The 25,796-nt window shown below is 42.5% G+C and overlaps 1 protein-coding gene across 2 annotated transcripts in view; it reads right to left on the bottom strand.

Annotated features, from left to right (window-relative positions):
• ACVR1 (activin A receptor type 1) overlaps nucleotides 1-25,796 on the bottom strand; it is a 102,470-nt gene that overhangs the window by 58,568 nt on the left and 18,106 nt on the right. Inside the window, exon 1 of one of the 2 annotated variants that reach the window (XM_078376364.1) lies at nucleotides 22,577-23,042. The exons of the other annotated variant lie outside the window; for it this stretch is intronic. The gene's annotated coding sequence lies outside the window, so the exon portion shown is untranslated. Of the gene's footprint in view, nucleotides 1-22,576; nucleotides 23,043-25,796 lie in introns of those variants that run through there. 2 annotated transcript variants of the gene reach the window in all.

The raw sequence follows: 25,796 nt of genomic DNA, 5'->3' as shown, positions 1-25,796 counted from the left end.
ATTATTTGGGGGGGAGTGCGTCTTATGGAGTGAAAAATATGGTACATCTACAACTCTCAGCATAGAGGCAACCTCTCTTGTTAGACAACAGCATCCATCTCTGCCACCACCGGATACCACACATGCGTCTCATTCAATCATTCAATCTGGGTGGCACATCTGACACAGTACTCATTTAATACATAGACACACACAGAGAGAGAGAGAGAGAGACTCCTGTGCTACCACCATCCTCACAGACATGTTTGAGGAAGGCAGAACATGGAGCGTGCTTGGCGGCTGCTCTCGGCTTCTGGAACATTCTTCCAAGAGAGGCTATGATGGGCCCTTCCAAGCTGCCCTTCAGTCAGCAAACACACTGAATGAGTGATGAGGAAAAGTATTTTAAGGGTGGAGGTGGGCATGCATGGGGGGAAGGCGTGCGGACGGCTGGGTGATCTGTCTCTGCAGCCCAGTCCTGCCAAGGCCACGGACCAGCAGTGGGCCGCAGACCAGGGGTTAGGAACCCCTTCTATAAGGGAAGAAGGCAGGCAAATTAATTAATATTTTTAAGAAAACACCTTTTAAAGAAAAATAATGTAATCTTTGGTGGTTGCAGTTTTACTACATTCTTAAACATAAGCCTTTTGTTTAATGTACTTGTTTGCTGTACTATGTACATTCAGGGCAGAATGCAGATATAAATCAATTCAGGCACATTGGGATTACGGTTGTTGAACATGCTGTACCCATCTTTTGCTTAACATAATAATTACAAAAAAGGATTTCCGTTCTCTCACTTTTTTGGATATAACATTTACGTACATGTAACCTTCCTGCTTACAAAGTAAATGCTAAGGTTTGGGTAACTTGTTTTATCAAGTCCCCTTAAGTATCTCATCTAGCCATCCATTTAGTTCCCACAACTAATGACAGTTCCATTAGATATAGCAAGATTATTACATGAAGCTGACTCCGAAGCTCACCCTTGCCCATGAAAATGAAAGCCCTAACATCTTTAATGTACAACTTGCTTGCTATTACTAGAGCAAAAACAATCCAGTGACCAAACCATCTAGAAATTATTAGCAAGAACACTCAAAAACCTATTTTGTTTGTTTTAGCCTAATTCTCCAATCTATTAAGGTCCTCCTGAATTCTGATTTTGTTCTCTGGATTATTAGCTACCTCTATCAGTTTGTTTGCATCCATGTGATGTCATTACCCAATCCTCCAATTCTGGAAAAACAGAGCATTTGTCCCTTGAAGGAACACAGGCCCCCACCCTTCTCCTCACCCCCCACCCCAGGACTTTACAACCCTTTCTTTGACACTGCCACCATGTCCTATCATAACTCTAGAGGGCACATTAAGATTTGCACTTGGTTTTTAACATGGGTAAGGGGGCATATGGCTTTCCAGATGTAATGAGGCTGTATTTCAACAAGAGCCAGTCAACATGTCATGATCCACATATTCCCTAAGAGAGATGTCCAAACAAAATGCTTATGCTTGATTTACTGTCCCTGAACATAGTCCAAAATATTCGTGCTTTGGGATTTACTTTGCTGTCTTTTTTAATGCGTTTCCTGTTGTATATATTTAGGTTTCAGCTATTACAAAAATCCTCATTTGATATGGACTTGAAATGTATAATTACTACATCGGGGGGAAAATCATGACTTCTAGCCTAAAGGAACATAAGCACATTTCACAGTTATGCCAGGCCTTAATTCTATCTAGGAAGCTGCTCTTGATATTTCTATTGTGCAGTAACTTCATTATCAGGACACCTCAGCAGGCAATTTTTCTATTTCTAATGTTGGTAAGTGAAGGCAAAAACTGCCAGCTACTAAAATTCCATGCTGAGATTCAAAGCAAGCAATACGCTAAACATTGGGTACATTATAAAAATTTTACAGAACTAAAACCATAGACAAGCACACAATTACAGAATAGAGATCCTGGAGGGAACATAATAGCCACTATGACTAATCAATACTGAGGTACAAGAGTTTGCATAATCACCTTTTGAAACCGCCTTAAATTGCTGGCCACCATTACTTCTAGGAATAATCCAATCCATGTTTTGACTCTACATAGAAACAATTAAAGAACTGCAGTTTTAAAAGAAGGTAACCATGTTAGTCCGTGCTAGCATGCCAGGCAAAAACAAGCCAATTTTTTTAAAAATCAAGAAGACCGTTATTTTTTTTTAATGTGAGCTTTTGTGGGGTACTCAGTCTGAAAAGGGGGCTTGTCTACAAAAGAAGGTAAAGGTTCCCCTTGACAATTAGTCCAGTTGTGTCCGACTCTAGGGGGTGGTGCTCATCCCCGTTTTCAGGCCGTGGAGACAGCGTGTGCCCGTAGATAACCTCCGTGGTCACGTGGCCAGTTCGACTAGACACGGAATACCTTACCTTCCCACCGTGGTGGTACCTATTTATCTTCTCGCATGCTTCTGTGGTTTAACCCACAGTGCCACGTCTCTACAAAAGCTCACATTATAAAATATATCAGTTAATCTTTAAAGTGTCACGTTTTTGTCTTCTTTATTATTATTATTTGTTTTTACCTGACAAATTACAGAACTGGTTGTTGTGGGTTTTTCGGGCTCTTTGGCCGTGTTCTGAAGGTTGTTCTTCCTAACGTTTCACCAGTCTCTGTGGCCAGCATCTTCAGAGGACAGGAGTAGCGTGCTACTCCTGTCCTCTGAAGATGCCAACCACAGAGACTGGCGAAACGTTAGGAAGAACAACCTTCAGAACACGACCAAAGAACCCAAAAAACCCACAACAACCATTAGATCCCAGCTGCGAAAGCCTTCGCGAATAAATTACAGAACTGTTTGTCAAAGATTTTGCCTCTTATAACATTAAAGACAGTCCATATGTTGCAGACTTCATAATGCTTCAAAATGTCACTTCATGTAGATACAACTCTTCCATTACAAAGTGTGCAATATTAATACTTACATGTTTCTTCATTACATTTATGACAAAGATCTCCATTCTCTTTCTCTTCAAACAAAACCTTACAGGCTGAAGTATTCTGAAGTTATATATTATTTGTACCACATGGTTCAAGACCCTAATATGTTTGTAGGGTTATGGGATGTTGCAGAGAAAGAAAAGTGCCGACTGACATTAAGCAGTTACAGTGGTGCCCCGCATAGCGAGGTTAATCCGTTCCGGATTAACCTTCGCTATGACGAAACATCGCTAAACAGGACGGAAAAGCCATTGGAACACATTAAACTTAGTTTAATGCGTTCCAATGGCTTCTTTACTCACCGTTATGCGATGTTTCCTCATTGCGATGCCATTTTCGCACCCTCGGTAAGCGAGGGCAGGGCGCGAAAATGGTTGCGGTGGCCATTTTAGAACCGCCGAACAGCTGATTGTCGGGCGTCGCAATGCGGAGATCGGTAAGCGAAACGCTTACCGGTCTTCGCAATGCGATTTTCGCCCATTGGGGCCATCGGTAAGCGATCGCATTAGCGATCCCAAAAAATGCATCACTATGCGATTTCATCGTTATACGGTGCGCTCGTTAAGCGAGGCACCACTGTACTTATTCCTACAGGGTAGAAGACTCTTCCAGTTCTCTGCTAAGAAATGGTAAGTTGTGTAAGTGGATCAACATTTGGTATGCCTCCATAAGACACACAGACCACCAAAGGATTCAATCATCTCAACAGGAGTTTACGTAATCTTTAGTCACATGATGGAGAGCAAATGGAACATTCCCAGTGGAGTGTCACACTACACTGGAGTTGAACAAGATGGTGGCCATAGTCTCCACGGGTAAGTTGCAGTACTTGAAATATAGGGTGTATGTATGGAATAGCTGTTGGTGCTATTCCAGTCTTGTCAAACATGTTCTCCAGATGCCTTAACTACTATCATCCTCAGACAATGTGGCACAGGATACATATTTGGTGGTGTCATCTCACACATCTGGAGGGCAGCAAGTTGCAATCAATAAACAAAAACACTGAACTATATATCAGTGTTTTCCAAGGAGGGCAAATCTGTCTAGTGCATCATACCAAAGGCTTTAGCTTAAATCCCATACATCACTTTCAAACTAGGGGGTTCCTTGAAAAAAGTTCAGTGATACAGTGTCCAAATTAATTTTGTTGTCAGACAGCCTTCTTCTGACTCACAAACTTGCTTTAGTCACATAGAAGGAAAAGAGTATTGCATTAGAAAGGGGAACTGCATGAAACAATACAATTCTTATTTTACTTTCCCATCAAGTGGGCATGTATCCTAAGCATAATAAATCTTTTTTTTCTCAATATGATCAGCTATCTTATTTTTTTAACCTTTTCTCTGCCAAGCTATTTTGGCCTCTCTAACATACCTTCTTCAACAGAAATATTCCCAAATCCCCAAGCCTGAAAATGCACCCTTTTCCATCATTAATGCCCCAATCTCTATAATTTTAGTTTAGGACAGACCAAATGAGTCGAACAAACCAATTGTTATCCTCTCTGAAATGGGTCACTTATCAACTACTGCAAATCTTTCATGCAGCTGACAGTACTACTCACATAAAAGTTAAAAAGTGTGTCTCCTATTGTTTAGTTGTTAGCAAAGGCTAGACTGTTTGATTCGAACATTAATTCACTGATGTCAACCATTTAAAATATTTTGCTTCTGTGTGGGGATAAAACAAATGATTAATAAGCAGTAATTTATTAATTAAATTATGAATTCTGAAATTCACAGTGGGATTATAAAGAGGTATAAAGATCATCATTGTTGACCTGCAGAAACACTTTATTACTGCCTCTTTCAAAGGTTCTCCTTTTGTCTTCTTAAATTTGCCCCACCAATCTGGCACATTTTCCCAGGAGATGTAAACATACCGTAATACAATTGTTGGCTGGAGATAATGGGCTCTAACACTTCTGAGAACTCTCAGGCTGGAGTGCCCGGCCTAAAATTGATCTGCACGCCATTCAAAAGCAGGGGACCTCAACTTACAACCTATTCAATTATGTTTTCAGCTGACCTACATCACTCTTCTCTCACCCTTCGGATCTCCACCAAACAGCTGTATCTTTTTGCCCATCATCATTTACTATTATCGCCCAATCTGGAACTAATTTTTTTTAAAAATACGGGCATCCTTTTATTCTGCGCTAGCAAGCAGATGGAAAGACTTACATTTAACATCATACTGTATAAATATAATGGCACACTTAGGGATTGCTCAAGTCACGAATAAGCAGCAGCATGAAGAGTCTGGGGATTTTAAAACTGTTCATTCCGTATAGTCCATAAGGTCTTTTGCCTCTGGCAGCCCAATGTTCTTGAAGCAGCCTTGCAAATAAAGCAGAGCCTGGAAGAGCTGCCGTTCCAGAAACCTAAGAATACAATAAAATGTAAAATGGACTGTAGAACTGGCTGGAAGCATGACCAAGCCTTCCTTAAGCCAGCACCCCCATGTTCCAAATGACACTCCTCTCAAGCCTGACCATTAAGAGGGGAAATACAGTCCGAATAACTTGGGAAGCAAATTATTACCTATGAAAAGGCCAAACGATTAAGTCAACGGACCTGCCCTGCTCCTTCGCCCAGACTACTGGGCACACTGAATAAGATTTGCAAACTGCTTTGGACACTAGAAGCAGCTGTTTCAGAATGTAGCAATGAATGTCTAAGAGAACAAGAAAACCCAACAAGGAGAAAAAGAAGCATTTCAAATATATAGCAAGCATGCCAGTCTTGTGTGATGGGTGAAACACAATACAAATCAAATCAAAGCTAAGTACAATGCAAACTTAGATCCCAAATCTTCTCTACTACAATAGCTCTTCTGAACCAAGTTTTCCCCCCAATCCTGCTTTGAAAGAAGTCAATTCCCAGCCCCATCACCATTTCACTCAAAAAGCAAAGGAATTAGCATGTCAAATAAACCTTCAACTGCCAGGTGCTAGCCTATTTGGCAAAAGGGGCAGTGAAGATTAACCAGAGGAAACCCATTAACTTTACAATAAAACATTAAATTAGGTCAAATCTTTACTTTCTTGCCACTATGGACCCATGAAGCAAAACCCTATTAATTTTTAACAAGCTGTGGTCATTGTTTTTACATCCCTGCAGTACTTTTCAGCTTCTCTTTGGGCTACAAAAGTGATCTCCAAATGCTGAGATTAAAATCAACCTAAACCAATAGCGACACCAAAGAAAGATGTTCTTTTCATTATAAGGGATTGGAATGCTAAAGAAGGGCATCAAGAGATAAAAGGAACGACAGGGAAGTTTGGCCTTGGAGTTCAAAACCAAGCAGGGCAAAGGCTAATAGAGTTTTGTCAAGAAAACAATCTGGTCATCACAAACACTCTTCTCCAACAACACAAGAGGCGACTCTACACATGGAAATCACCAGATGGGCATACCGAAATCAGACTGATTATATTCTCTGCAGCCAAAGATGGAGAAGCTCTATGCAAAAAAAAGACCTGGAGCTGACTGCGGCTCTGATCATCAGCTTCTCATAGCAAAATTCAAGCTTAAACTGAAGAGAGTAGGAAAAACCACTGGGCTAGTCAGGTATAATCTAAACCAAACCCCTTATGAATACACAGTGGAAGTGAAGATTTAAGGAAGTAGATTTGGTGGACAGAGTGCCTGAAGAACTTTGGATAGAGGCTGGTAACGTTTTACAGGAGGCAGCAACAAAAACCATCCCAAAGAGAAGGAAATGCAAGAAAGCAAAGTGGCTGTCCAACGAGGCCTTACAAATAGCAGAGAGGAGAAGGGAAACAAAATGCAAGGGAGATATGGAAAGTTACAGGAAATTGAATGCAGACTTCCAAAGAATAGCAAGGAGAGACAAGAGGGCCTTCTTAAATAAACAATGCAAAGAAATAGAGGGAAATAATAGAAAAGGAAAAACCAGAGATCTGTTCAGGAAAATTGGAGATATAAAAGGAACATTTTTTTGCAAAGATGGACATGATAAAAGACAAAAATGAGAAGGACCTAACATAAGCAGAAGACATCAAGGTGGCAAGAGTATACAGAGGAATTATACCAGAACAATTTGGATATCCCAGACAACCCAGATAGTGTGGTTGCTGACCTTAAGCCAAACATTCTGGAGAGTGAAGTCAACTGGGCCTTAGAAAGCCTGGCTAACAACAAGGCCAGTTGAACTATTTAAAATCTTAAAAGAGGACGCTGTTAAGGTGCTACAATCAATATGCCAGCAAGTTTGGAAAACTGAGCAGTGGCCAGAGCACTGGAAAAGATCAGTCTACATCCCAATCCCAAGAAGGGCAGTGCCAAAGAATGCTCCAACTACCGTACAATTGCACTCATTTCCCACATTAGCAAGATTATGCTCGAAAACCTACAAGGTAGGCTTCAGCAGTATGCGGACCGAGAATTCCCACCCAGAAGTACCAGCTGGATTTCGAAGGTGCAGAAGAACTTGAGACCAAAACTGCTAACATGCGCTGGATTATGGAGAAAGCCAGAGAGTTCCAGAAAAATATCTACTTCTGCTTCATTGACTATGCAAAAGCCTTTCACTGTGTGGACCACAGCAAACTATGGCAAGTGCTTAAAGAAATGGGAGTGCCTGACCACCTTATCTGTCTCCTGAGAAACCTATATGTGGGACAGGAAACAACAGTTAGAACTGGATATGGAACAACTGACTGGTTCAAAATTGGGAAAGGAGTACGACAAGGCCGTATATTGTCCCCCAGCTTATTTAACTTAAATGCAGAATACATCATGCGGAAGGCAGGACTGGAGGAATCCCAAGCCGGAATTAAGATTGCCGGAAGAAATATCAACAACCTCCGATATGCAGATGATACCACTCTGATGGCAGAAAGTGAGGAGGAATTAAAGAACCTTGTAATGAGAGTGAAAGAGGAGAGTGCAAAAACGGTCTGAAACTCAACATCAAAAAAACTAAGATCATGGCCACTGGTCCCATCACCTCCTGGCAAATAGAAGGGGAAGACATCGAAGCAGTGACAGATTTTACTTTCTTGGGCTCCATGATCACTGCAGATGGAGACAGCAGCCACGAAATTAAAAGACGTCTGCTTCTTGGGAGGAAAGCGATGACAGACCTTGACAGCATCTTAAAAAGCAGAGACATCACCTTGCCAACAAAAGTCTGCATAGTCAAAACTATGGTTTTTCCTGTAGTGATGTATGGAAGTGAGAGCTGGACCATAAAGAAAGCTGACCGCCAAAGAATTGATGCTTTTGAATTGTGGTGCTGGAGGAAGCTCTTGAGAGTCCCCAGTTTCCAGAACACCTTCCAGAAGATGAAGTGTGGTATTCTGTTGTTGAATTTAGAAAAGGGGGGGGGGGCTTCCAGCAGCACCATAACAACTAATTTTATTACAGAATTAATTCGTAAAAGCTAACATTCACCTTTTCAGGTGCATGCACTTAGGATAAGGCTTCACGAATCTGACAAAATGCACGCTAGTCAACACACAGTATGTTTATCGCATGGTGCATGGATTAGTCTTTGAAGTGCCAAGACTTTCTGACCAGAACCTTTTGGCCCCACCCAGTGTTTAGTAGAAAACTGCAGAAGCAAGTCCACAGGCACTACTGGCTGGTTATAGCACTCCTCAGCTTCCTCAGGTCAGGGGAGAAACCATGTGCCCTCTCATAAGCTTGGCTGTGCAACGAAGTATAAATAATGAAAGAAAACCCAACATTATTGCCCTTAAAGGTATGGTTTTTCTAGCAGGATTCTGGCCTCCTTCCATTGTTACTTACAACACATCCATGGTATTTACTGAGCCCACAAAGAGATATCCCAGAATTCTTCCCAACTCTATATCCCACAGTAAAGTTACCAAGACTTACCTAGACTGAATAGACTGAAAAACAGCCTTGAAAATTGTTTTGTGTTTGAGTGAGAAGCGGTTAACTGTCGAAGAAAGGAGTCAGTGACTGGGATTTTCCCGTTTCGCGTCTCTTTGTGAATGGTAGTGAGCACAAGAAAGTACCTTGTAGACCATTTTGACTACTGACACTGGTGTCACCAACACTGAGGCTGCCCTTTGCTGTGTAACGTTTATCATCTTTTTTCCTGCGAAGCAACATTAGGCCATTTCCTGGCATTTTGAATTTTGGATACAGAAGCATAATATCCCACATCCATCAACCAGAGGGTCTTTTAAGAATTGAATTAAGACATAAACTCCTGCCCACCCTTACTTGATCAATAGTTACTTGATGAAATTAATCTATTTTTGATTCATTATACTGCATTCATTGAATTCTTTAACGTCTAATTTAAATTCACTATGGTCTAAAAGTTATTCAATAAATTACAGTCATTTCATTCATTGGTTCAAATCGCCTGTGTAATCCATGAACTTCAAATTTACTTACATTTAATTATTATAATAGCCTCAAGCTCAGTCAGCAGCAGCAGCCAGAGCAACTGGCTGCAAGTCTACAATTCCCAGCAAACGTACATCACACACACACAAGGAGAATACTGGGCAGCCTGTTGCTGAGAAAACAATGGCTTACATGTTGAAGTAAGCCTTCAATAATAAGGACCCATTACACGTGCAAGCCTTCTATATTACAACTTTATTCTGCAAATACACATATAAACACCGAAATAAATGAACAGGTTAAAGGCTCTGGTTTTCCATGCCACTTAGCTACTTGCCACTGAAGTTCAGATGCAAGTTTTTTTAAATTTAATTTTTCTTGTGGGAGGCTGTAGAGCTGCAAAAAATAACTTTCCAGAGGCCTCATGAGGCCTGTGAGCCACAGTCTGTCCACCCACATTTTAAATTTAGTTCTCCCATTTTAGGATGAGTTCACGCTCCTCCTCCTCCTTACTTACTTACTACTTTCAGTGACTAACACTTAAAAAGCACTGAAGACTTGTTAAGCTGTAGTAACTGTGCCACACAAGTCTGGTCCTGTGTGTTGCTAGGTGGAGAAAATCAAGAGGAGGATCACTCAAAAGAACACACAACCCGAATGTTTTCTTCTTCGCAAAGATGTTGAGCACAGTACTCTCTCACTGCCTCCCCCTCGAATTTCAAAATGTCTAAATACACATAACAATTATGGCACTCCGATTCTAGGCTGGCTACAACTCAGGCAGCCAGACGAGTTCTTAAAGCAGCTTGTCTATTGATATTCAACCAGTTTTATCAAGAGTGTCAAACATCTTCTCAACCCACAGTACTTTTGAGTCATCACGCAGAAGCAGAATGTACGCATGAAAGACATGCTATTCTAACCACCAGGATACTTAAAATGTGTTAACAATGTGTTGCATTCACACTTACAGAAGATGGGCGGCCAGAAATAGAATGCAAGAATATTTTTAAATGATGGAATCTCCCCCTCCCCTTCCCACTTTCCAAGAACTTATCAGTTGCTATCTTTGTGCCTTGAATGTTTATGGAAGATCATCAACCGGAAAAGGGATTCCAAGGCAGAGGGAATAAGCAATTGAGAAGACATTTTACCTCTGAATTTGAACATCACTCCTTGAAAAGGCGCCGTACTAAAGTAAACGCCAATGGCCAGAGGCTGGAATTAGCCAGAAGTCTCCCTGGACACTCCTCGTTCCACATTGCAATTACATGCTCTCCAAAGAAGCCCTTTTGTTTCTGCTATATTATCAATTACATAATTTTCTCCAACGCTGGTAAAGAAGGTGGAATTAGATATGACTTCTTGGGTAGTTAGCCCTACCTCTTTTTTACATACAGGACTTCACATAGTCTCTTTCCTCACAACTCTCTTGCTATTATTTCAGACCTTACTATCAGATTGAAACCTTTCAAACTAAGTTCTTTAATAAACAGACTGTGGATGGCAGACAGATGTGGACTGCCAGATGTTGGACTGTTATCTCCCATCATTCCCTAAGCATTGGCCATGCTGGCAGGGCCTAAAGGAGAGCTATTCCTTAACAAGACCTTTCTGACCCTGCTACACAATCAAGGGGATGCATCACTCTTCTTATGTGGTCCCTTCTCAGCCCCCTTTTCCCCATAGCAACGCTCTGTCACCAGCACATGCCCACCTCTGCATGATTCAAATTGTCACAGTTCCAACTGCACTCCCTTGCTCCACCCCTTTTTGTAGTTATGGAGTAAAAACAATAATTCCTAAGCCACAAAATAGTCAGAAAATGTTAATTCACCAGCTACCTCATGCCTTAACTTTATGCTCTCCTTCCCATCACCTCCCACTTCGCTAGCGAGATCTGCCGGAATTCTCTTGAGCTCAGCTGCAGGAGTGTTTTATCTTATTGCTATGGAACAATTTGCAACATGACTCAGATGCACAGCTGTTCATTAAATATGTCCACCAAAAATACAAATACGAGCACGGAAAGATAGCAGAATGTCTTGGGAGACGGCAAGCAAGCTAATTGTACAAAAATATGAGGGCAAAGTCAGTTTTAAAAGGTTGCAGCATGTCTCCAGGGAACAGGCCATCTGCAAATGAGATAGACTAAGCCAAGAATACATTTAAAAAATCTAAACCAAACACTGACATGCAGCATGTGTGTTTGTGTGTGATTCCCTCCTTTGCTTTCTCCCAGCACCTGAAAATAGATTGCTCTCTTTTTCCTTCCTTGCAAAGAGAAGATGAGTTGTTTATTTGTTTCAGGAAAAGCAAGAGCCTGGGAGAAAAAAAGAACATTGAAACTAAAAGGCTTATTCTCACATTGGAACTTAGGCGACCAGTCAGGAGGTATACATTCTGTCTTAGAAATCGGTCAATCAAATTGTTGACTGAACATAAGGAATTACTTTTCAGTTCATGGCGTTTCCTATTTAAATTGCAAGGACCCTGAACTTACTTTTTTTTTTTTTTGCCAGGGTCAACCCAAAACATTTTGCCACCCAAGCTAGAGAAAAGATGCCACCTGAAAACAGATAGTATGCCTCCCCTGTGCTATATAGTGTACAGATGCCAACTGGGCTGGGGGGCCAACCTTTCTTCAACAGTGGTGACAAGACAGCATCTTACTCTGTAGCAAAGGAAGGCTGGGGCACTGTACAGGTTGAAGAGTGAGCCACCCTCCATCTTTTCAGTGCTCTGTACCAATTGCCACTGGCCACTCTCCTCTTGTCTACTGGTAGATCCAACCCTGATCTGTACTACAGTGGACCCTCGACTTACAGACGGCTCCACTTACAGACTTTTCGAGTTACAGACTTCTCTGGCTGCAAAATTTAGGTTCGACTTGCAGCAGGAGAATCGACCTACAGACCGGAAAAAAACCCAAAATGGAACAAAAACGGCCCGTGACGGATTAATCAGTTTTCAATGCATTGTAGGTCAATGGAGCCTCGACCTACAGACTTTTCGACCTGCAGCCACCGTTCCAATATGGATTAATTCCGTAAGTCGAGGGTCCACTGTATATAAAAAGCAAAAGTGTAACACAATCCATTACAAGAACTGTCCTTTGTATCACACACAAGAAGCTATATAGCCCAATTTACTATTCCCCAAACTGGTGTCCGCCACAGGTGCAGGACTACAAACTCTTATCAGCTTGAACTACCACTGGATGAGCAGTTCCCCAATTTGCTTTTATTTAGCAAATGAATGGATTACTCTAAGTTTAGCCTAGCTGTTGCCAAGGCACCAGAAAGAAGATCTCTACAATCCATGAGCATTAACATTTGAAACTCATGCAATCCTAACATAATACTGTACAGAAGAAAGCAATCTATTGCCACATATAACCAAAATACATGCCTGTCTGTGTGCATGAATGAAGATATACAAGTGCTTCATACACTCCCACGCAAACGGAACAGAGATCTGAGCAGGAAAATCACTGCAATAAAAATAACTGTTAATAAAGTTTCACAAACAAGTCCATAAATGTTATTTTATTTTATTTATTAAATTTATACCCCGCCCATCTAGACCGAAGTCTACTCTGGGTGGCTAGGTTATTATTACTCTAGATTATTATTAGGCCAGCTGTTGCATCATTTTTTTTGTATTCTTTGTTTTCAATACAGCAATATTAGACCACCCTGGGAGCCTACACTTTTCTTTATAAGGACTAAAACGCAATACAAGAAAGACCACATCATAAATTGACTGAAATCCTGTTGCTGCAACTTTACACTGTGTAACCTGAATAATGTTAAATGATAATTTTTAAAATTTAATTTGAATTTAATACTTCCTCTCCCCTTTCCAGGTTCCAAAGTTATCTGGGGATCTCTTTGGCCCTAGAAGATTTGGGAGTCCTTTGGGAGCCTCAGGACAGAAAGAGGTGGGAGTCCTTAAAATTGGAATACAGCCACTCGCAATCCAATTACCAAAATGGGGACAGCTAGCAGTAACTTGCTGATATTAAATGCTTCCCCCCCTCTTTCCCAAGGATCCCAAGGTTTCCCCAGGTCAAAAGACATCCCTAGGGAACCTCAGAACCCAAAGAAGGGGAAAATAAGTTTTAAAATTAAATGATAGATTCTCCAGCACCTGATGATGACATAATCCAAGTTGTAGGCATTGAGTTTAAGCCAGCAGGAGTCCAGCCATTGTGTTACTTGTACCTTTAGCTGTGGACATCACAGCAAATAATCCATAGGTACTGATGGGCCTTTTAAAGGCCAAAAGTATGAGAGAGATATATATACACATCTACATAAAAATAATCATATATAAGCCTTCCAATAATGAATATGAGTTCGAACCAAGAGGCTACTCTTAAGCTAAAAGTTTTCACCCATCCTGCCACAAGATAATTTCCATTCTGGTCAACAACAACAACAACAACAACAACAACAACAACAACAACAAGAAGAAGAAGAAGAAGAAGAAGAAGAAGAAGAAGCAGCGTGCAAAATGGTACAGGTATACAGTGGGGTCTCGACTTACGAACTTAATCCATATTGGAAGGCAGTTCTCAGGTCGAAAAGTTCTTAAGTCAAATCTGCATTTCCCATAGGAATGCATTGAAAATCATTTAATCCGTATCTGCTCTTTTCGTCCATAGAAACTAATGGGAAGCTGCTATTCCGCCTTCTGCCACTAGAGGGGGATATTTTTTCTTTTTTCCTTTTAACCTAAGATGACTTAGCTTTTAAAAAATGGGGAAAAAGGAGTTCGTAACTTGAATCTAAGTTCGTAAGTCGAGTCCATATATTCCTATGAGAGTGGTTCGTAAGTCGAAACGTTCGTATGTCGAGCCATTCATAAGTCGAGACCCCACTATACTCCAGGAACAAAAAATAATTCAAGGCAATATCTAATCTTTGATTTACATAGTTTTTATAAACAAATGATAAGAACTAAGATGGCTGAAAAGGAAACCATGTCTTAAATCCGATTGCCTAGAGAATAAGCCTATTGAAGCAATTATTAAATGGATAGGCATCCCTTATGTCAATGGCTCCCAACCCTGGGTCCCCAGATGTTCCCAGTAGCCTTCACCACTAGCTGTATTGGCCAGGATTTCTGGGAGTTGTAATTCAAGAACATCTGTGGACCCAAGGTTGGGAAGCAATGCCTTATTTAAACCCTCATTGATTTAATGTGTTTATTATATCTGAAACTAGCCATTGGATTTAGGTTTACGTATATATTTACTGATTTTTTAAAAAATCTACACTTCCTCTCAGGAGCTCAAAGCATTGCATATGGTTCTCCTCCTCCTGTCTTCAACCCTAACTCTGCAAGGAGAATTAAAGGGGGAGGTGAGTAATCGATCTTAGATTACACATTCAGTGCTATGGCTGAGTAACGAGTTAAACTCAGTTTCTGCAAAAGTCTGCTCAGATGGTACAACACATACTGCACGTAATGAAAATGTTGAGTCAAGATGGATCAAAAAAGTTGGAAGGCACACAAAATGGCCAAGAAGAACAGTGTAAGTTCAGGAATGACTACATGGAATAAAAATGGCAGCTATAGACAATGTCAGGATTTTACTACACAAAGGATATCTCTCATAGATTCAATGAGAGACAAAAAAAAGATTACCAGGTTTTAATACTTGCTACTTACTTTTTGGTAATGTCAATTCCCCTAAAACAAAAATTCTACAGATTGATTGATTGATTGATTGATTGATTGATTGATTGATTGATTGATTGATTGATTGATTGATTGATTGATTGATTATCCCGCCTATCTAGTCGATTAAGACCACTCTAGGCGGCTTACAACAAAGAATACAACAATATAAATAGAAACAATTATACATAAGGGAAAACTTTCGACAAGATGGGACAAACACTAGGGAGAGGAAAGAAGGGAAGATCAGGAACTGGCTGAGGGGAAGGCCTGCCGAAACATCAATGTTTTTAGTTGATTTTTTAAAATACCCAGCGAGGGAGCCGCGTGAATATCGGGGGGTAGGTTATTCCAGAGGCGAGGAGCCACCGCCGAGGAGGCCCGATTTCTTGTCTTTTCTTTCTGGGCCTCCCTCGGCGTTAGGCTCCTCAGCCTCACCTCCTGGCTCGCGTGAGTGATACGGGTAGATCTTGGTGGGAGTAGGCGTTCCGCCAAGTATTGAGGCCCTAAACCGTTTAGGGCTTTATACGTAAGCATCAACACTTTGAAGTCGATGCAGAATCGGATGGGGAGCCAATGCAATGCGGCCAGAGTGGGTGAAATGTGTTAGTATTTTTTCACACCACTAAGAAGTCTGGCCGCTGCATTCTGCTCCAGCTGAAGTTTCCGCAGCAGCCTCAAAGGCAGCCCCACGTAGAGCGCATTACAGTGGTCTAATCTTGAGATTACGAGCGCATGCACCAAGGTAGTGAGCGCCCCAACATCGAGATAGGACCGCAGCTGGGCTATCCGCCTAAGATGATAAAAGGCGGTTCGGACCACTGACGCCACCTGGGATTCCACAGTGAGCGCCGGGTCCAGATGGATCCCCAAGCTGCGGACCCCATCCTTGGCAGGAAGGGTCACCCCCCCGAAGGAGAGGGAGTTTCCCAAACCCCCAACTGTGGGGGCGCCCACCCTTAGTACCTCCGTCTTGTCCGGGTTCGGCCTCAGCCTGTTCTCCTGCATCCATTGCACTATGGTCCCCAGGCAGCGCTGAAGGGACAGAACGGCATCTCCTGCGGTAGGTGGAAAGGAGATGTAGAGCTGAGTATCATCAGCGTACTGATGACACCGGGCTCCACACCCCCTGATGACCCCACCCAGCAGCCTCATATAGATGTTGAACAGCACTGGGGAGATAATTGACCCCTATGGAACCCCACAATTGAGACTCCATGGGGCCAAGACGCTCTCCCCAAGCTGTACTCTCTGGGGACGGTCCTCCATGAAGGAACGGAGCCAGGCCAGTGCAAGGCCCCCGATTCCCAGCTCAGAGAGCCTCCCCAGGAGGATACCGTGGTCAATGGTATCAAAGGCCGCTGAGATGTCGAGGAGGACCAGCAGGGACACTTTTCCCCTGTTGGCCTCCCTCAGTAGGTCATCGCACAGGGCGACCAATGCCGTTTCTGTACCATGGGGCGGCCTGAAGCCCGACTGAAATGGATCCAGGGCATCTGTTTCATCCAGGAGTGCCTGAAGCTGGTTGGCCACCACCCTCTCAACCACCTTGCTTAGGAAGGAAACATTGGCGACGGGCCTGTAGTTGCCAATTTCGTCCGCTGCCAAACTTGGTTTCTTCCTAATGGGCCTACTGAGTGTCTCCTTGACACTCCGTTGTTGTAGGCCTGGCTGCTTTGATTAGCCAGGCCGGGCAAGGGTCAAGGGAGGAGGTGGTGGCACGACAGTGATCAAGCGCCCTGGCCGCAGTGTCATGCGTGACAGGCTGAAAGGAATTAAAAATTACCGGGCAAGGCGGAGCGCTGGACATCTCAGCTCGACTCACTGTGTTCAAAAAAGGAGACAGGTCCCGGCGGATGACCTCCACTTTAGATTTTTAAAATGTTGCAAATTGGTCCGGTGAAAAACTAGGGGGAGGCCCATCACCCAGGCCAATTCCGAATAGGTTGCGCACTATGCGGAATAATTCCGCCTGCTGGCTGGACGCTTCGCTTATCCGGTTAGCGAAATAAAGCTCGACTGGCAGCCTTTACCTTAGCCAGATCACCAAATTTCAAAAATAAATCATTTTTCCAAGTCATCTTTCCAGAACAGAGGGCAAAAGTCCAATATATGGTTGAAGGAATGTTTAGAACTTAGTTCCTTATCCCTACCTATCTTTAAAAAAAAATGGTTCTGGAGGGCTTCACAGCAGACACACACATAGGGAGGTTTGGGGTTCAGGGTATGCTACAATGAAAAGGGATGGGGAAACACATATCCTATTTCTGCTGGTTTCTGTCTCTCTGGATTCTGCCTAAGCAAAATTTCAAGGACAGAATCCTCAGAAGCATGGGGGAATGCTTTCAAAATGAGTATAAAAGTACTGTGACCTCTCTGTAAAATGGCTTTCTCCAAATAACATCTAGGTTTTTTTTTAAAGCCCTGTTATTAGGATTGCCTCTTTATTTATTTTTTAAGGACAAAAATTACAGCCAACCCAGAATGGTAGTTTAAAGTATTGACCTTTACTGTAATGTAAGGAAGCCTTTCACAATCCATCAAAAGCTTTTAAAACCATACAGCTACTCTGCTTTCAACAAAACCTATTAGCCTTGATTGAGAAGTCATAAAAAAACCTCAGTGGGTGAATGAGGGAGGAACACATCCCACATACGTATACTTTTATTAGCATTTCCACAGACAGACATGAAAATAGTGGGCAGTCTGGTCTATCAAACAAATCATCCAGTACTGAAATGTTTAATAATAACATTTTTGTCACAGTAAAATTCAGATTTAAGTAACTTAGAAATTTAGTTCAGAAGGTAAATTCTAAACATTTGGAATCAATTAGCACTTACGAAAAGGTTATGTACATGAAAGGGCATGCAAAAATATTCAAAACATCTCAAAGGCATAAAGGCACACACAGAAAACTGAATGCCTATAAAACGTATGAGGCAAAAACAGTTTTTGTATGTGGTTTTAGATATAGTGTAGACTAGAGAATCCCTCATAAGTGCTCTCCTGTTAGCTATCAGAATGATGCTATTGAAAATGTAAGGGTACTCCCAAGACAACCGCATTCTGGATGTCTGAATATCTGGCCATGTCCCACTAAAAATACTCATATGTTATTTCACTACTTAATTGACCAGCATCTAAACAGTACATGAGCAGGGAAGAATACTCCATCAATCATCTACAGTTACACAGAGAAACTATATACAGTATTGGCAAGATTTATTCTTGTACTACATAACCACATACCTGCCAAGAAACATTTAGGTTTCTGTCCTGAACTCGTGTCTGGACCTGATAATGGACTGGATGAATTGAAACTCAATCCAGACAAGACGGAAGTGCTGTTAGTGGGTGCTTCGCCGGACAGGCTGGAGGGCCATCTCCCTGCCCTGAATGGGGTTACACTCCCCCTAAGGGACAGGGTCCGCAGCTTGGGGGTGCTCCTGGACCCCAGTCTAACACTGGAAGCCCAGGTGGACTCGGTGGCCAGGGGCTCCTTCCTCCAGCTGCGGAAACTATACCAGCTACGGCCCTACCTGGACGAGCGGAGTCTCATGACAGTTACACATGCACTGGTAACATCCCGTATAGATTACTGCAATGCGCTTTACGTGGGGCTGCCTTTGAAGACGGTCCGGCGACTGCAACTGGTTCAGAATCGAGCGGCGCAGCTGGTGAGTGGTGTGGCCGCCAGGGAACATATCAAGCCGATTCTGTACAAGTTACATTGGCTACCAGTTGCTGCCCGGGCCCAATTCAAAGTGCTTGTTTTGACATATAAAGCCCTAAACGGCTTGGGCCCTGGATACCTGAAGGACCGCCTCCTTCCATATGAGCCTACCCGGCAGTTAAGATCTAGCCAGGGGGGCCTTTTGAAAGAGCCATCCCTCAAGGAGGTAAGAGGGATGGCTTGCAGACAAAGGGCCTTTTCGGCAGCTGCCCCCAGACTATGGAATGCCCTCCCGACTGAGATTCGTCTGGCGCCGACACTGATGACATTTCGGCGCCAGGTCAAAACCTTCCTGTTCCAGAAGGCTTTTAACTGAAATAATATTAACTGTGGGTCTGATGGCAACTTTATATATATTTTAATTGTATTTTAATTGTACATATCTTTATTGTATTTTAAATGCTGTAAGCCGCCCAGAGACCTTTGGGTAGTGTGGGCGGCATATAAATTAAATAAATAATAATAATAATAATAATAATCTAAGATGTTTAGGTGATAAAAGTCAATTTCATGCAGGAAAAAGTTAGCAATAGCAGATAAACTGCCATATTCCTATCAGATTAATTTTTTGAACTCTGGAATGGAAGCCGATCATTGCTCTTGTACTAAGGGTATACTTGAATATGCCAGGGCAGTTCTCCTGAGAGGCACTCTGTATGAAGCACAATGGGCAGGGAGACTGCCAGACCTGTAATGCATTGCAGCTCCCACAGAGTTTAGTTCCTCTACTTCCTTGGTCTTTATGAAGATTCTTTATGTCCTCAGCTGAGAGCGATTCAAAACATCTGAGAGGACTTTGGGTTGTTGGGTTTTTTTTTTTTTTACAACCCCCACAGAATTCTGCCTGGGGGAATTCTTGCAGACTTCTGAGGGCCATTAAATAATTCTTAAACTGTGAGCTGGTTCAAAACATATATATGAAAGTGTCATATTCTATACACACTCATCTGGCAATAAGTTCAGAGAAGAGTGTCAGGGTTATTCCTGAGCAGGGATATACAGCGTATGATCATCCTCTGAGATTGTGAGTCACCTCAACAAAGTTGGCTTGAAGTTTTGCAGTTCACAATCCTTCTTCCCAATTTGGAAGTGCTTTCAATTGCTGCCTATCAGTGAAATGATCTACTGTACAGTATTCTGGCAGGATTAAAATTAGGTATGAAAATAAATTTTTCCCGTTCGACATCTTCTCAGAGTTCGAAGCTCGTCTTAAAATAAAGCCGTCAATCAAGGTACAGGACATGTGGTATAATGAGTAGAGCTAGAATTTTTCAAGATCCATGAAGCCTATTTTCCCACCACATTCTGAAACAAGAAGCTGTGGAAAGGCTTAGTTTGTTACAGGGATTCCCCCGCCCCGCCCCCCCCATCCATGAACAATTGCTTGCTCCAAGTGTCCAGAAGCCCTTTCCTTAAGTGCCCCTACAAACAGATGTTATTTGGCTGATTAACCACAAAGGAGGAGCTTTTTCAGAAGTTAAGCCATGATTGTGGAATGCTTTCTTGAAAAATATCTACCTACCACCTCAGATACCATAAGACTATAAGACCTCCTGTGTTGGATCAGTAACAAAGCCTATCTCCTCCAACTCTGTTTCCTTCATTCCCACCAGAAGTCTGTGGGAAGCCACACACAAGACAAGAGTGCAACAGTACCTTCCCTATCAACTCTTAATGACCCTGGAGGTCATGTACGTACAGTCATCATGACCAGTACCCACCACCATCCTTTTGGTTACAAGTAATACCTGTCCTCTTGATGTAAGCCTTCTGTTTGTGAACGGATTTAGTGCAGTTGCTAGGAGCAATATGGTTCATCTGTATGCTGATGGTTCTCTATTTCTATTATTGTTATTTATGCATAAACCAAGTGCTTTCTGGTGTTACCTCCTGTTATATTACAGCCATTTTTAAGGGAATCTGACAAACTGCCTTCGCTGCTACCTATGGCAGAGGCACACAACTTAATAATGACAACACATTTCACTTTAAGTGGGTAAAACCAGGGCCAAAGTATTCCATGGACATTGCCATGGCTGTGTAACTAGACTCTTAAGTAACAGAAGCAACAACCTTACATTCACCACTCTGGGAAGTAGGTAAGGTTGAACGATATTAATCACTCCAAGGCTACTAAAGAAAGCCAATTCCTCACAACTGTAGTCAGATACAGTACTGTTAAACAGTATAATATACTAGCTCTCTTTACCTCAGCGATTCTAACCTGATAGGGCTTGTATCTCCCAGAGGGAGCATTTAAGGATATCAGGGGATGCACAGGAAAATTGACTCCCATAATTTTCTATTCTAAGGAAGGAGGGGGCCAGAAGGTTACTATTGCTTTCTTAGCATGCCTCTTATTTAATTATTCTGTGACACCCAGTAGTGCGCTTTTTTTTTAAATGAAGATCAAAATACTGTACTGTAATCATTTTTCCCCTCAAGTGATGCATACCTGAGTCATATTTTTAATCCTAATAGTTCAGATTTCAAATAAAATTATTAGGGGAGGCAGGTTTGCAGGGGTATGAGGTGGGTGTAAAATAGGCAAGAAAAAAACTTCTCATGTAGAACAATTCTGAAAATCAGAATATTTTTGAAAGAGTAGGGGGAAAAAGCACCATACCATGATCTATTATTTCCCCACAGCAAGCATAAAAATAAACATATAAACTAGACACTACAGAAGATGCAGTTGTGAGGTGGAACATATAAAGCTCCTTTTAAGCTATTAAAGATTCCTCCCCTTCTTATTCACCACAGCTCCCCCACCCGCCAAAAAAAAAAAAAATCAAACACACACAAAACTTTCGTCAGGCTACACAGCTGTCTCCTTGTGCAGTTGCCATTGGTCCCTGCCAATCCGGGGACTTATTTCCAGTGAAAACTGCATTGTTTTATTAGCTACTTAGACAGCGTGTGCACCATTAATGGAGTTTTTATCTCTCCATTTCCCTGACAGAGCAGAACCAGCCAGTCTGACTCTGTTATTATCATTAGGAAAGCTCATTTTTTCCACTCACTATCTTTAATCCAAACAACATCTGGAATTATAATGACACTCCCAGAGAAAGAGAAAGGGGGAAAAAAGGAGTATTGCCTTAAGTTGCAGAGAACAAAAAACGTTTTATGCTTTTGTGCATACACAAATGATTAGATAAAAATGCTTCCAGCTAGCCAAATAGGGTTTTTCCAAAGTTCTTATTTCCTTTTTAAACGTCATGATAAGATTCTCAAAACACAACTCTCCTTTTTTCCCTCTCCAAAACCCTTTCAAAGCCAGGAGAGAGAAACAAGGCAGCACTTCCACTTTGCTTGCCAATATGTACATGTACGGGGGAAGACCCACAGGCCTTTGAAAAACAAAGATGCCAAAGATCTTAATAAAAAGACATTAAAGGGCCTTTTATGGAAGTGGGATGATGATGATGATGATTATATACATTCATGGGCAAGCTGTCTGGCGCCAAGTAGCCAGCATGCACAGCCCACTGTAAGAGACAGCTGTCTCCAGTGTCATTTAAGTATGCTTCTACATGAACCAACCAACTCTCGGTACCTCTCAAGAATCAATACAGAAAAGACCATCTCTGCTTGCGGTCCACTCACAAAACTAAGAATCCTGATGATCATCTCTAGTCATTATAGCCAACGGTTACCCAGCACAATTTTTCTAAGGAATAAGGCAGCACAGGGAATATCTATCGATCGTTCTTTCAAACGGCAGTCATTCCAAAGCATTCCACTACCCACTACCTAAACACATATCCAGCCCAACCCCATGCATGCTTACTCAGAAATAAGCCTTCCTGAATCAAGTGCCACTTACACAGGAGTAAGTGCGCCTGCAGTTGTCGCCTTCAGTTTACCGGAAAACGTCGTACATGAAGACAACAGATTCCTTTCTCCCGAGCAATGTGTTTTAGGATGGACTGGAACGCATGGCCGTGAGCTGTCCCTGCCTCTCCCCAACGCACTGCAAGGAAATAAAACAATCTTCCCAAGGAGCCCACCGCTGTGGAGAGCCGCAGCGAGGACATTGCAGCAAACACACAATGCTTTTAACGGGAAGCGACGTCTAGAAAAACCACCCCACCGCACGGCAGCTTTCCTCTCCCCACCCCCGTCGTTCAATAGAGGATGCCAACCATCGGAGACACAGGCTCCTCAGCTCCAACACGAAGAAGAAGAGGCGCTTGATAAGAGCATTGTGCCCTGTTGTTAAATGACAGGCTGCGAAACCTGATTCCCTCAGCGGGTGTTTGGAGCGAGCACTTGCTTCTGTAACGCCCCTGCCCCCCAAGCCAACTGTCCCACCCTACTGTGCCAGCTGTTTCTGACAGCCAAATTGCTGCACATTAAGCAATCAATGTTATCAGAAAAGGAATTTCATTTCTGTAATGCACAGGCCTCCGTGGGCAAATTATACCGTTTATAGTCTTAGGGTGCAGGAAGCTGCTTTGGTGTTGAAGCGTTGCCAAACGCGCAGATTTCAAGGGAGAAAGAAAGAAAGAGAGAGGGGGGGAGGGAGGGAGGAAGAGAAAGAGAGAAAGAAAAAGAGAAAAAGGAAGGAAGGAAGGAAGGAAGGAAGGAAGGAAGGAAGGAAGGAAGGAAGGAAGGAAGGAAGGAAGGAAGGAAGGAAGGAAGGAAGGAAGGAAGGAGAGGGAATTACCAGAATAAGAATCAAGTACCAAAAACATTATCACCCAGCTGTAAATGAACCGTACATATTTACCAGATGCAGTCCACCTTTCTTCAAGTACAAGTTGACAACTTGTACATGCGGTTTGAGCACTTTATTCTTATACTCGCTCTGTGAGGTAAGTAAGGTTAAGAGACTGTGAGGGGGCAACAGGCATCCAGCAAATGTCCTGGCCGAGTTAAGCTTTGAGTCCAGTCTCATCCAGCCAAGCCCAACCTCCTACCCTATCACAAAGACTTCCAGAGAAATCCCAGACATGAGTATTCAGAGGTAAGTCCTGTTTGGTAAAATATAGTACACTGCCAGGTAAGCAAAACAGGAGGGCAGCTGTATTATCATTATAACATCAATTATAAACTACAGACTGATAGTCTGGGTGTCTAAGATACAACAGCCTAGGGATATTTTAAGATATGCCAAGGAACAGAAAATTGTCTTTGGGAGGAAAGAATACATACTAGGCCTGTTTGTCTACAGGCAGACACAACATGAAAAGCTAATTCTCATAAATGTATATGCAGTATTGCCTTTGTAGGGTAATCTAAAAGAATTCTATCGCATGCCTAGATACATAAAAATTGTGAAAGCATCGTATAAAACATTAGCCATCCAGAAACATACGCCAGCAATTACCTGAAATGACGTTGCATGGTACATGATTCACATTAAAAACGTGTTTCAGGATACTTATGGCACTACATCTAAGAGGCAATTCTATTACAACAGCTTCTGTAAATACACTTCTCTATAGTCTGTGCCGAAGCGACCAACATGAATTTGACCCAACTCCAGGAGGCAGTGGAAGACAGGAGGGCCTGGCATGCTCTGGTCCATGGGGTCACGAAGAGTCGGACACGACAAAATGACTAAACAACAACAATAATATACAGTATGTAATGGACTAAAAAACAACAACATAGTCTGTGCACACAAGGCACATAACAACAGCCTGCTGACAGCCATGACACTGTCCAGCGCAATATTCTTCTTCTTGAATTCTAGTCTAAGAGTCCAAAAAAAGCTGGCTGCACAGTGCCATACAATAAAGTTATAAAAGCACGGTTTTGTTTGAGCCAAATCAACAAATTGCATAAGTCCCAAAAGTTATTAACACGTCCTTAACTGGCGCATGATGAAGAGGACTACAGTATAAACCCTGGAAGCTCATGCAGGAGTAAAATAGCTAGTCTTTAAGGTGCTGTCCCTTGACGCTTGTATCAAAATGCTGGGGGTGCCTTTCTCCCCACTCCCCAAAAAACTATAACACATCCAGTGATACCACAGAACATTTAGCAGTGCTGGGCGGTCTCCATAACCAGCATTGTCCATAAGGAGAGTCCAAATATGTAGACAGCTAGAGCAGTCCATACCAGAGAGTAGGAAGTCTCTGGGAAAGTTTGTGACTCTTAATTGCCCATTCAAGATTCCAAGCCACTCTCTAATACAGTACTTTGGGCCACATCCTAGAGAGCCTGCAGTACTATACTACTCTGGGAAAATCCATTTCTCCCCAGCTACTATGCTGACTGCAGGTAAGTGCAAGTGAATCAGAGAAATCTGGGGGAATAACAGATGATATCATAATCTCTGCTGCTCAGAAATCCCCCCCCCCGTTTTTCATCTTGGTGAGCCTTGGCTCCACTACACCATTGAGCACATCCTATACAAAAGAGAGATGTCAGGTAACAAACACATGCTTCATCATTTCCCTTGGCGTAGGACGTGGCCCTTTCTCCTTCCCAAGGGACCAGTGCTCGTGGCGCAGTGGTTAAAACGCTGTACTGCTGCCAAAACTGTGCTCACGACCTGGGGTTCAATCCCAGGTAGCCAGCTCAAGGTTGACTCAGCCTTCTATCCTTCCGAGGTCGGTAAAATGAGTACCCAGCTTGCTGGGGGGGGGGGCAATGTGTAGCCTGCATAATTAACTTGTAAACAGCCCAGAGAGTGCTTGAAGCACTATGGGGCGGTATATAGGCAGCATGCTTTGCTTTGCTTTGCTTTATATCTGAGTGGTATTCTCCATATCCTGGTCACAATGAACAGAGTTATTAGCCCACTATAAACAGGTGCATCCATGCCTGTTATGCACACACACCCCAGAGGAGGCCGGGACACCACTCAAGAGTTCTTCAGCAGTGACTCTGAGCTACATGGAATTCCTCATGGGTAAGCGCTTGAAGTACACCCTCCTGCTAATTAGCAGAGTCTAATTTAAAACCAGGAATGAAAGATAGAAAGAGCTCACAACAAAACCATAATGGATTACATTTGAGCTTTGGTCTCAAGCCTAAACAAGCAGAAGCAAAAGCCCCGAACCGCAAATTATTTGCACTTTTGGCACTCCGGT

This window comes from Pogona vitticeps, chromosome 1, assembly GCF_051106095.1.
Source record: "Pogona vitticeps strain Pit_001003342236 chromosome 1, PviZW2.1, whole genome shotgun sequence".
In the NCBI taxonomy this organism is placed as follows: Eukaryota; Metazoa; Chordata; class Lepidosauria; order Squamata; family Agamidae; genus Pogona; species Pogona vitticeps.
The sequence above is the reverse complement of the archived record's forward strand: the minus strand, read 5'-3'. Positions and strand labels throughout refer to the sequence as shown.